Genomic DNA, 10,990 nt, shown 5'->3' with positions numbered 1-10,990 from the left:
AAGCTCTTTGGCTTCAGTTTAGGTTTTCGGTTTCAAACAAAAAAACGAGAATTCGGAGGTAGAGAATCAACTGTCAGAATGTCATTTTTGGATGATGTGAACATTTTTAGAGTGTTTATCGTTTGTTTCTGAGTTTTAGTGTTACACACAGTAAATGGGCATGCGCCAGTGTAATAGAGAGTAAAACAATCTGATTCAGAGTTCATTTTAATCAATCAATTGTACCGCCCCTTGCGAAAGAGGACTGAAGATAGATGACGCGCAGCAACTTGGTCTGTTTTAAAGTAACTCTGAGAGTGTTTGTATAAACCATGCTTGAGCGTCGACTGAATATACACGTTCTCAGCATTAGTATGAAATCAGCAAACAAAGCTAATGACGAGTGCCGTCTGAACATCAAAAGAAACTTCCAGAAAACAAAAGGCTCGACATCCTTTAGCTCAAAGGTCTCTCTTTCTCGCAGGTATGATGTCAGCGGTTCCTCATTAGCTCAGGCGTAGCTGAATCTGCAGACAGAGCGGACAGGCGTGGGTAGTCCTGCTCCGGGAGGCTAGCAGAGAACATGGGCTTTTACTCCAGCCTCATACAGACACGCCGCAGTCGACTAATCAAGGTCAATCAAGGTCGTGCGCACCCTAAGAATATTAGACTGACTTGCTTGATTAGGGCAGGGACAAAATGCTGGAGCATGGCCCACCAGGACGCTAGCAGCCCATAGTCAGGCTCTATAGTCTAACAGAGTATGAGAGAACAGTGTCCTCCTCATCAAAACTGGACATGTAATATCACGTGTTGTGTTTTAGAGTGTGTGACTGGAGGAGACTTACTACATACAGGTTTTGTCCACTGAATACACCTTCATGTCAAGGGTAACGTACAAGCTGCATATTTAGATTTAGGGTAGGAAAGTAAGAACTATTCTACAAAAAGAGCCCATTAGAATTTAAGGAACCAGGTTTTTGCTAAAGAGAAACTGGGTTGGAGATGTTGAGGTATGTCCTGATGAGGTGTGTTTTCAGTCTATGACTGAAGATGGTGATGGATTCTGCCGTTCTCATTTCAATGGAACGGTCCACTGCGGGAAGCGAGTGGAGCTCAGTTCCTGAGGAAAGAGATCCAGGGTCATTTGGGTGATGCAGCTGCCCCGGGGGTGGGTAGGGGTGCACAGAGGAGCACGGTGGTGTTGGACTGTAGGGGGCAGACTTACAGCCTGTTGATCCACAGGTGACAATTTCCTCCAGAGCACTATAGTCAAGACCTAACATCTTGACGTACATACACTCCATCACAGGCAGCCTGTGCAGTGGGCACAGGTGTATAGGTGACATGTGAAAATTTTGACAAGATCAAATATGAGGGATCCTGCTGTGTTCTGAACAACTATCAAAGGCCTAATACCAAAGGCAGTGGAGCCTGGTCAGGAGAACATTCCAAAAGTCACCATCTGGAAAGAGACAAGAGGCTTGGCTTAAGCTTTGTGACACATCTACCAATAAAAGGGCAGACAAGATGTGAGAGGCAAGCGAGGGGCAGGGTTAGGATCTCGAGTTCATTTCAGAGGGAAATGAAGTGATATGTTTCAGGGTCATGTAAAGGTCATGGAACAGACAATGTTTCCAGAAGAAGTAGAAGAGTTCTGTCGTGTCAAGGTTTGAGGTGCTGATTGGACGTCCAGGCTGAAATATCAGACTGATGTTATCCCGCTTGCGTGTGCTTGGGAAGCGAAGGGTAAAACTGAGTTCCATCTGCATATTGAGAGACTTTGCGAAGAGAGAAAAGAGTTAGGGGACCCAGTACGGTGTCCTGAGGAACACCACCTGAGTTTGTCCATGGAGATGATACCAAAACGGATGAAAATGAAACTCCATGGGAGCTGGTGTGAGCAGCCTGTCAGGTAAAGATCAAACCATAACAGGGCTGAGCCTGAGGTAAAGGAGATCTGTGAGAGCGGAAAGAGGCATGTGATGATCGACAGGGTTGAACGCAGAAGACAGGTCCAGAAAGAATAAACGCTGAGGAAAAGAAGAGCGCTCTGGCAGAATGGAGTACCTCTGTACCTGTAAGGAGAACAGTCTCTTTGAAGTGAGGAAGCTTTAGAACCTGGCTAATAGGGATCCAGGAACTTGCTCTGGGATACATAAGCAATGTTGACTGGAAACTGTATCATGCTGGTGTCTTAGAGAGCAAAAAGACAGGAGATTTACCCGTCTCTAGCTGGATCCAGAGGTAGTTTCTTGAGAAGGCAGAGTGGGAGAGAGCAAAGGTAGATTGCGTTGGATGTTCATAGTATGTGTGTAATGAAGGCTGGATTGTGTGGGAGCCAGTGAACAAAATATTACAAATACATAAAATGATGGTCAGATACAGTGTGTGTGTTTGGGGTTGGTGGGGGGGGGGGCACTCAGATTAGGTGCAAAACAGCGTCTAGCTACCGCTTAAAGACCCACTGTTCAAGCTGATTACCTGCCTTGTGTGTAAGAAGAGAACCAGTCATAATAACAGTGTTGAAGGTTTGTTTTTGTTTTTTTTTTTCTACTCTGAATGAGCCCTAACCATCAGGTGTGATTCCTGTTTCCCTGGAGTTTAATGCTGTCGCTGTCTTGTGTTCTCTGCATAACACTTTCATCTCCTCATAATCCACTAAATATAGCACCAGGGAATGGAACGGAGTGGGAGAACACGAAAAGAATGCAAGGAAAGAGTGATTTAGAGAGAGAGAGGGAGAGAGGTTAGCGATGAAAACGATGGAGGGCGGATACGAATTCCCTCTGAGAGACTCTGACACACACACACACACACACACACACACAAACTCTCACAAGGAGCATTCTGGGAAGGATCACTTTTTTGGCTGCTTAACTTAAAAAAAAAAAGGAAAAAAAAGGCAAATTCCTTCTGTGTACATTTTAGGATCTGTTATCCTGTCTGTTAATCTTGTCTTTCTCTGCATCTTTATGGTCATCCTGTTTACTAGAGCACAGGCAGATTAGCTTTTGTACTAAACTTAGGTTTGAGCTCTAATCTCAGAACAGAACAACGATCGTTAGCGGAAAATCATTATCGATCAGGTGATGAGCTGATTTTAACTGAATGAAATGAGTGCTCAAGGAGCAAATTTCTTTAATGAATAGGCAACAAACTGTCGTAGGATCAGAGTGGGATGGATTTGGGGCTGACTTACCGGCAGTTACAGGGCTGTGTATGGCAAACTGGCTGACTCAATCCGTTTCTTCATTAATCTGAAGCCAGTGGACACTGTGTGTATACTTTAGAGAGGAAATGTCAAATAGATAGCACTCTACACCTCTCTTCTATCTGTCAAACAGGAAGCTGGCGGAACAGCAGCGACTGCTTAGAAACTGCATGTCCATTTTGAGCAGAGCAAGGCCGATGACTGTCGGGTTTAATCTCCGTGTAAATCGAAGCGTGACGGACATAAAGGGGACGCGGAGACACCCCGGGTATTACGCTCAGATTGGGAGATAACCCTAAGGAATCTGGAAAATATTGCTCATCTCAAAACCACTGAGACCTTAAAATCCCACAACTCCGACATCCTCTCTCTCTCTCTCTCTCTCTCTCTCACTCTCTCTCACTCTCTCTGTCTCTTTCTCTCTCAGTTTAAACCACTGACCCAGATCACAGTTGACAGGGTGAACACTCCAAACTCCACTCAGGCGCTCAATGAGAGGGTGGAGAATGGGCAGACTAAAAGGGGTCTTTTGGAAGTACATCAAACAGTCTAAGGAAAGTGCAGTTCGGAGAAGTCCTGAAGCTCTGAAAAAATCCCATCGGTTTGGTTTCACATAATAATTATTTCCATTATCAGAACTGTACAAAGAACATTCAGAGAAAATACAGTGCCCACAAACCACATATGTCTAACAGACCGTATATGTACATGTTTATTGAATTACACCAACTCCTGATGCTTTATACATTAAACTATAGGGTGTAGAATTCTACAGTGTAAACCTTTGCTTACCCTACAGGGATATTCAGTAACAAGTGACTCTTATGCCAGTAGAGTAGATTCCCTTGGAGCAGGATTCAAATATTTACTATTGTGTTTGGTTCATTTCAGACAATTGTGGTCTGTAGTATTCTGATGTTTAGAGTGACGTTTTTAATCTCCTGAGTGAGTTCGTAAGTTTACATTTTTGGCTGTACTATGTGACAAGTGCTAAGATCACTTAACCGTGGTCTTCTCATATTCTCAGTGGTATATCATAAACAAACTGAGAAATTTTTACTGAGCCACGGTCAGATCACCTGGCTTTGAGTTTTCTGTTCTGTTTGGTTCGGCTTTTCAAGTTTCTTTTTCTCAAATGTGCAACTTTCCGAAACGAAGCAAAGCTAAACAAAACATATGTATTTGTGAAAAAAAAAAAAAAAAAACGTAATTTGAATCCAACATTTCTCGGGTGCCTCGGGTCATATCGGACTTTGATCCTGCGCCCTGTGACTCTCCGATTGGCGTCTTCCTTTTCTCTCCCTGTCCAGTGACTCCTCCCTCCGTTTGCGGAGAAACGATGCCTCCCTCTGCAAACAGGATTCCGTATGGAAACGTAAACAAAGGCTGCTATGCAAAACAACAACGTCGAGTTGGATAGGAAGACAGAGAACAGCTTTGGACATGTGTACACTGACACCGTGTCTACGAGTATCATTAGGATAAAAAAAAAAAAAAAAACTAAAGAAGGTTGACTTTTTTTTTTTTAGTTTTACCATGGTGTTCTTACCGTGACTTATTCTCTCATTGGAGATTTGAAGCATTTCAGCGGCTGTGACACCTCGGGTTCGACATTCTGACGATTTGCATCCTTGGTTGGAGATAATGGCAGTGGATGACTCTACAGTTTCGCTGGCTGATATCAAGACCGTATTGCCCACGTTGGCGCTATAACAGCGCTAATGTTAGCTTGAGCTCAACCAGGGGAACACACTGAGCACACTGTGGCAGAACTGTGCTCAGTCATGGCTTTACGTTTGGTAGCTTTGTTTTAATACCAAATGTGTCGTCCATCATCAAAAACATATATCTGTGCACCAACGGAGCTCCACAGTATGTCAGTGGCTATGTAACAGCAGAGCAAAGGTCATTTTCAACACACACACACACACACACGTACCTCTATCTTTGTAAAGACACTCATTGACATAATGCATTCCCTAGTCCCTTACCCTAGCCTCAACCATCACAACTAAATGCCTAAACCCAACCCTTACCCTAACCCTAACCTAAACCTAATTCTAACCTGAACCCTAAAACCAAGTCTTAACCCTCAAACAGCCCTTTGAAGAAGTGAGGACCAGTCAAAATGTCCTCACTTTTCCTAAATGTCCTCACTCCCCCAAATTGTCCTCACTCCCAAGGTCTAAAATTCAAATTCGGTCCTCACAAGGATAGCTGTACAAGTACACACACACACACACACACACATACACATACACACACACACACACAGGATGACTGGGCAAAGGTCAGTAGGAAAATTCAGTGAAATCCAATAAATTGCGATCAGTCAGACAATACACTGGAGACACTCTGTACTAACTGCACAAGTGAAAAGAGCCCAGAAAATCTCCTTACTGCCTCATTTTGTCGATCCAAAGAAAAAAAAAAAAAAAAAACCCACTCTTCAGAGGTGGTTTTCAAAAGACGATAATTTGGTGAAATATGTGCATCCAGTCGAGCGGTAATGAGCCCTTGGCTGTCAGTGTCCCGCTGATGACTGCTGACATGTCCTTGCCATGAAACATGGGATATTTTAGTACCTCCACACAGGAAGCCACAGGAAGCAGTCATGTGCCTGATTACGGCCGCCTTGCTCTCTCTCCGAGGTGGAGGGAAAACCGGGATATCTGAGGAGCGCTGCTGATATCAGAGGCCGTCACCACCACCACGACTTTGAGTGACGCTCTCTCGGGCCGAAGTTTGGTAGGCTCCACGGAGATAGGGCTAGGACTGTGATGTCATAGTCTGTAGCTTTCAGAATGCGGTTAGAATTGGGGAAAGGGCTGAGGCAACTCAACAGTGCCGCGAACAATGGTAGCCCTGAACAATAGGGGTTCAAATCCAACATCAGGCATTTCAGTCAAAGTCAAAATCTTTAACAGAGGTTTGGTTACCTTGTGTGGCTGAAGACTGAGGCTGAAGTGAATGGGAAAAGCTGAGATGAAAAATCAAAGTGATATGAGTTTAAAGCCAACTGAGTGAGCAGTGTTTTATTTAGCTGGTCAGATGGTAAATACTTATTACCACAATGCAAAAGACATTGAAGATTATTTCAGCATTCCATGCATTTTAATTTAGTTTAGTGTTTGATCTCATTTCCATTGGAGATTAAATGTATGATAAAGGTCTGGATCAAATTGGAAAGTGAAGACAAACTGTGACTTGGTTTAATATTCAAATGGCTATGCAAACTCTTTAGCCAACCTTATTTGTCTTTACTAAAGTAGGCATAGTGGCACAAAGGCAAGATTCACAAGACAAAGGTTAACAAATAACTGAAACTAAAAGGAGTTCATGATTAAAGCCAAACAACTTTGTCTGTGCCTTTAATTTTCCAAATCTTATAGCATATATCTGGTTGTTTCAGCAAACAATATCAGCTCAGGGCTTCTGCCACTACTTACCCGATCAGTCCATCCGGGTCACTGAACTCTGTCCCTCTCTCATGTTGACTTCGCCTCTCGACCCCTCTGATTAACCCTGGGCTTTCCTTTCTCGCTCAGACTTCACCTTTTGGCCTCTCCTAGCTCCTCTCTTCAACGTCTCCTCAGTCTGTCTGGCCTAATCTCACGTCTTAATGCCAAACTTTGGTGAACAGATCTAAAGACCAGAGTCACGTTATGGTCGTATGCAGTCGAGGTGACGCGGCCTTAGTCGCTTGCTAACCCATCGCTTTCCAGACCACCGGTAGTGTGGAGAGCTCGGGCTACAACAAAGGAAAGGAAAAGCCAGATAGTGAGAGGATTCTTCATTTGATTCCTTGGCTGGATAAAAAAAAAAAAAAAAAACAGTGGAGACTAACTGGTTGTGGTTACCTGCCCTTGGCCAACCACTGACTCCAGAAAAGGCTCCACGGTTGTGCACAGACTTTTAATTATGAGTGTAGTGTGATCAGACGTCCTGTTGAACCACGTCCGTGGTTTTCTGTAGCACCTCCTGGCCGTTTTTTTTTTGGGGGGGGGGGGGGGGGGGGGGGCACCTCCTGAAAGGAGGTCTCAAACTACAGCCATGATTCTCTGTGGCGTACCTCCCAGATTAGATTAGTCTTGGTTTATGGTGTTAGTGTAGACTCTCCCTTCACACTGAAGCTGTCTTTCTTTCATTCAGGGTTTTAATATTGATGCACAGTGTAGCATGACATAGGAGCAAGAAACACAGCTTAAGAGTATTATCGAATGCATTGCTTTCGAACAACATGGATGTTTTTCTAATCACATCAACAACAACAAAAACAACAAATAAAAGAAAACTCCACAGAACATGATGCAATAGCAAAGTCCAAAAAGACCTTTGGGTGAATTCCATCAAAACATTCATAGTGCAGAACAGGATAATCTACTGTGTGTGATTTATAGAGAACATCACAGTGACTTGAGAATCAAATGACTTGTCAAGCCCCTTGCTAGAAAGTCTTTTGACTTGTGTTGTATTTAAGGGGGAACTGACTTTGTTAAAGCTGACTCAAAATGTATGGTTATTCTGAGTTTATAAGCTCTTGAGTTACATACACTGAGAACTCATCTGCATTTCACAAGTGAAATTCAGAATTTTGTTGGGTAAACTAATGTAATGGAAACTCATTTGAATTTAATTTTTTTCAGAATTTGAATTTATTTTATTTTGCCATCTGTCAGTCAAAACATATTAATCTCTCCACATGTTAATCCCTGTTCATCTTTTTTTCCTGAAATCGTGCAAAAATAACACATTTAAAACAAATGCGAACAATCCCGCGTACTGTTCCAAAACGCTCGCGTCAAACCAGTCTTCACTGCTAAAGCTCCACACCTGATTCATCTAATTAGGACCTGAATGTTATCCCAAAATTCTGCGGGGAGCCCGACGCCCCCTGGGAGAGCATTTGCCACCTCTGTCCGGCTCCTGAGCGTCAGGTCACGCGTCGAGCGATCTGTTCTCTTTCTTTCTTTCTCAAATTATAAATAGAAGGAGCAGTATGCTGAAATATGCTAGAAAGCAACCAGCATTCAGAGACACGAGATATTAACACACACACACACACACACACACACTCACGTATGCACGCACATGCAGACGCAATGCCAGAGAGTGTCCTGAAGCAGGCGTCTTAAATGGGGCATCGCTCCGTATTGCGGTAAAGCAATGACTGTTTTTCCATTTCCTTCAGGGAGAGATGGAGCTGTGGGGGTGGAGGAGGGGGGGGGGCAGTTAGGGTTTTATTTATTTATTTTTTTTCATTTCTGGTTCTCTCTCCTTCTTTCTCCCCTTGGATGTGATAATATGAACTGCATAAGAACACACACACACACGTGCGCGCGTACACACACACACACACACACACACACACAGATTGCAATGTTAAGGAATGATTGAGTGCCATCGTTATGTTCGCTCTCTGGAGTTGCTCCCAAACAGTGCGTCACTGCTATGGCTCATTTAAACGAACCCCCCTCCCCTTCCATACCCACCCACCCCACCACCAAAAAAAAAGCTTCGCATCCTCCACCCCCACCCCTACGTCACCCCTCATCCCTCCGGTTGCGTGGAGGGATCTGGCATCTAGCTGCGTTTGACTTTTTTCTCTGCCTTGTTGTTGTTGTTGTTGTTGTTGTTGTTGTCGTAGTGGTGATGTTTTAGCTGTGGGTGGGCTATCCTTTTCACCATCCTTTCACCAGCAAACAGCCAATATCACTGAAAACCAGTGAGTCACTGCGCTCTCCTCCAGTCTGACACTCACTCACACACTCACACGCACGCACGCACAAACACACACACACACACACACACACACGGACACGCACAAATACACATACACACACAAACACACACACACTTACTTAAACATGCAAATACACTTTCCTAGAATCACTCCCACCTCTACAAACAAACAGAGAGAGAGAGAAAGAGAAAAACACATATGCCCACAATGACCTTGTGTCCCAGAGAACACACAAATACATGCAAACTCAATTAAACCCACACACATTCACAAACACCAAAGCACACCCATCAGCCTCTTCAGGCTTTGCTAACGTTTTAGCATCTAATGTAACAGGGTAGACACACATTAACACTCATTATAGATTCATAGACAGGTTCTCTCCCCGCCTCCCCCCTAATACATCACTTTTCTGACATGCTGATATACATGTACACACACACACACACACACACACACACACACACACGCACGCTCATGCACTTAAAAACAGCTCAGCCTTTTCTGAAGTCTTAAACTTTGCTCTGTCAAAATCGCTTAGCTGGTAAAACATGCTTTGCCTCCCTCCCCTCTCTTCTTCCCCTTCTTCTCTTTCCTTCTCTTTTCTTTTCTTTTCTTTTCACTCTCTCCTTCTCTTTTTCTCTCTTGTCACCTCTACAATATATGGGCTATGTTCTGCTGTGCTGCAGTGTCCCTAGAGAAAGCCCAGTGCCTGTCTGAGCCTTTAAATAAAACACTGGCCTCGTTAAACTACTGAGGGACAGCAGCAAAGCGTGCCCAGTCGCAACACAGCAGAACTGAACAGAACAGAGCCGAACGGAACAAAAGAGAATGGAATGGGATTGGATGGGATGGAACGGAATGGGATGGGACGGAACAGAATGGAATTGGTACAGAACGGAGTGGAGCACAGTGGAGCTGAACAGACTAGAACAGAATGAAACAGAACAGAATAGAGCGGAACAGAACAAAACAGAACAGAACAGAATGTGGGCATGTGAGACAGTGAAGACACACTGAAACACAGACAAACAGACAGACACTCAGACAGACAGACAGACAGAACGACAGTGTCTGGTAATTGAAGCGAAGCCAAGAGGTGTTGGATGATTAGGTCATGTATTTAAAAAGATGGGAGAAAGTGAGAAACGACAAGGGAAAGTCATCGAAAGAAGACAAATGGTCTTATCAAAAATGTCTCTTAAACATTGTGTGTGTGTATACGTGTGTGTGTGTGTGTGTGTGTGCAGGCGTGTGTGAAATGAATGTGTGATTAGGCAAAGCAGACCATTGCACGAAAAATCCTCAAACATTGTGACTGGGATGGCAAGAGGCAAGTAGAGAAGAGGAGAGGAGAGGAGAGGAGAGGAGAGGAGGGAAGAGGAGAGGAGAGGAGACCAGAGGAGAGGAGAGGAGAGGAGATGATGCAGTATAATGAAAAAAGGATGGATGGATGGATGGATGGATGGATGGATGGATGAGTGGGGAAGGATGGAAGAAGGTAGGGAGGGAAATAGAGGACTGATATCACTCACATTTGCAACGCAAACCGTCTCTGGCCCAGGCCTGGTATGCAAATGAAGCAGCTTAAAGGTAGAAAGGAAGGGGTGGAAAGGCCTCCACACCAGGATCAGGAACAGTATGAGAGAGGGCCCAAAGGGGTGCTGGGAAATGTAGTGTCTCGCATGTTATTAGCATCACAACTCCGTTTCTCGGGTTATACATTTAATACGGTTAGAGAGACAATTGCGCTGAGATTTTTTGCCCAATCTAGGTGTCATTTGATTGGTCACTTTGCAGATATCAGAAACAGAAATGTAGCTGTGTTTGGACCCTCAACATGTTGGTCTTTTATCAGCTTCGTTACTTCACAAACATTGTCATAAGATGGAGTGTAATAACTTTTTATCCTCATTATCATAAAATTATTCATGAAATTAAAAAGAAAAAGGACAAAACCACTGTATACTACACCAGCTGGAAGCTGAGAGTTTACAAGAGGACACTATTTTATGCTTGAGTTGATGAGTTGATTTTTTTTTTCCCTTACTGAG

This window comes from Chanos chanos, chromosome 15, assembly GCF_902362185.1.
Source record: "Chanos chanos chromosome 15, fChaCha1.1, whole genome shotgun sequence".
Taxonomy (NCBI): Eukaryota; Metazoa; Chordata; class Actinopteri; order Gonorynchiformes; family Chanidae; genus Chanos; species Chanos chanos.
The sequence above is the reverse complement of the archived record's forward strand: the minus strand, read 5'-3'. Positions refer to the sequence as shown.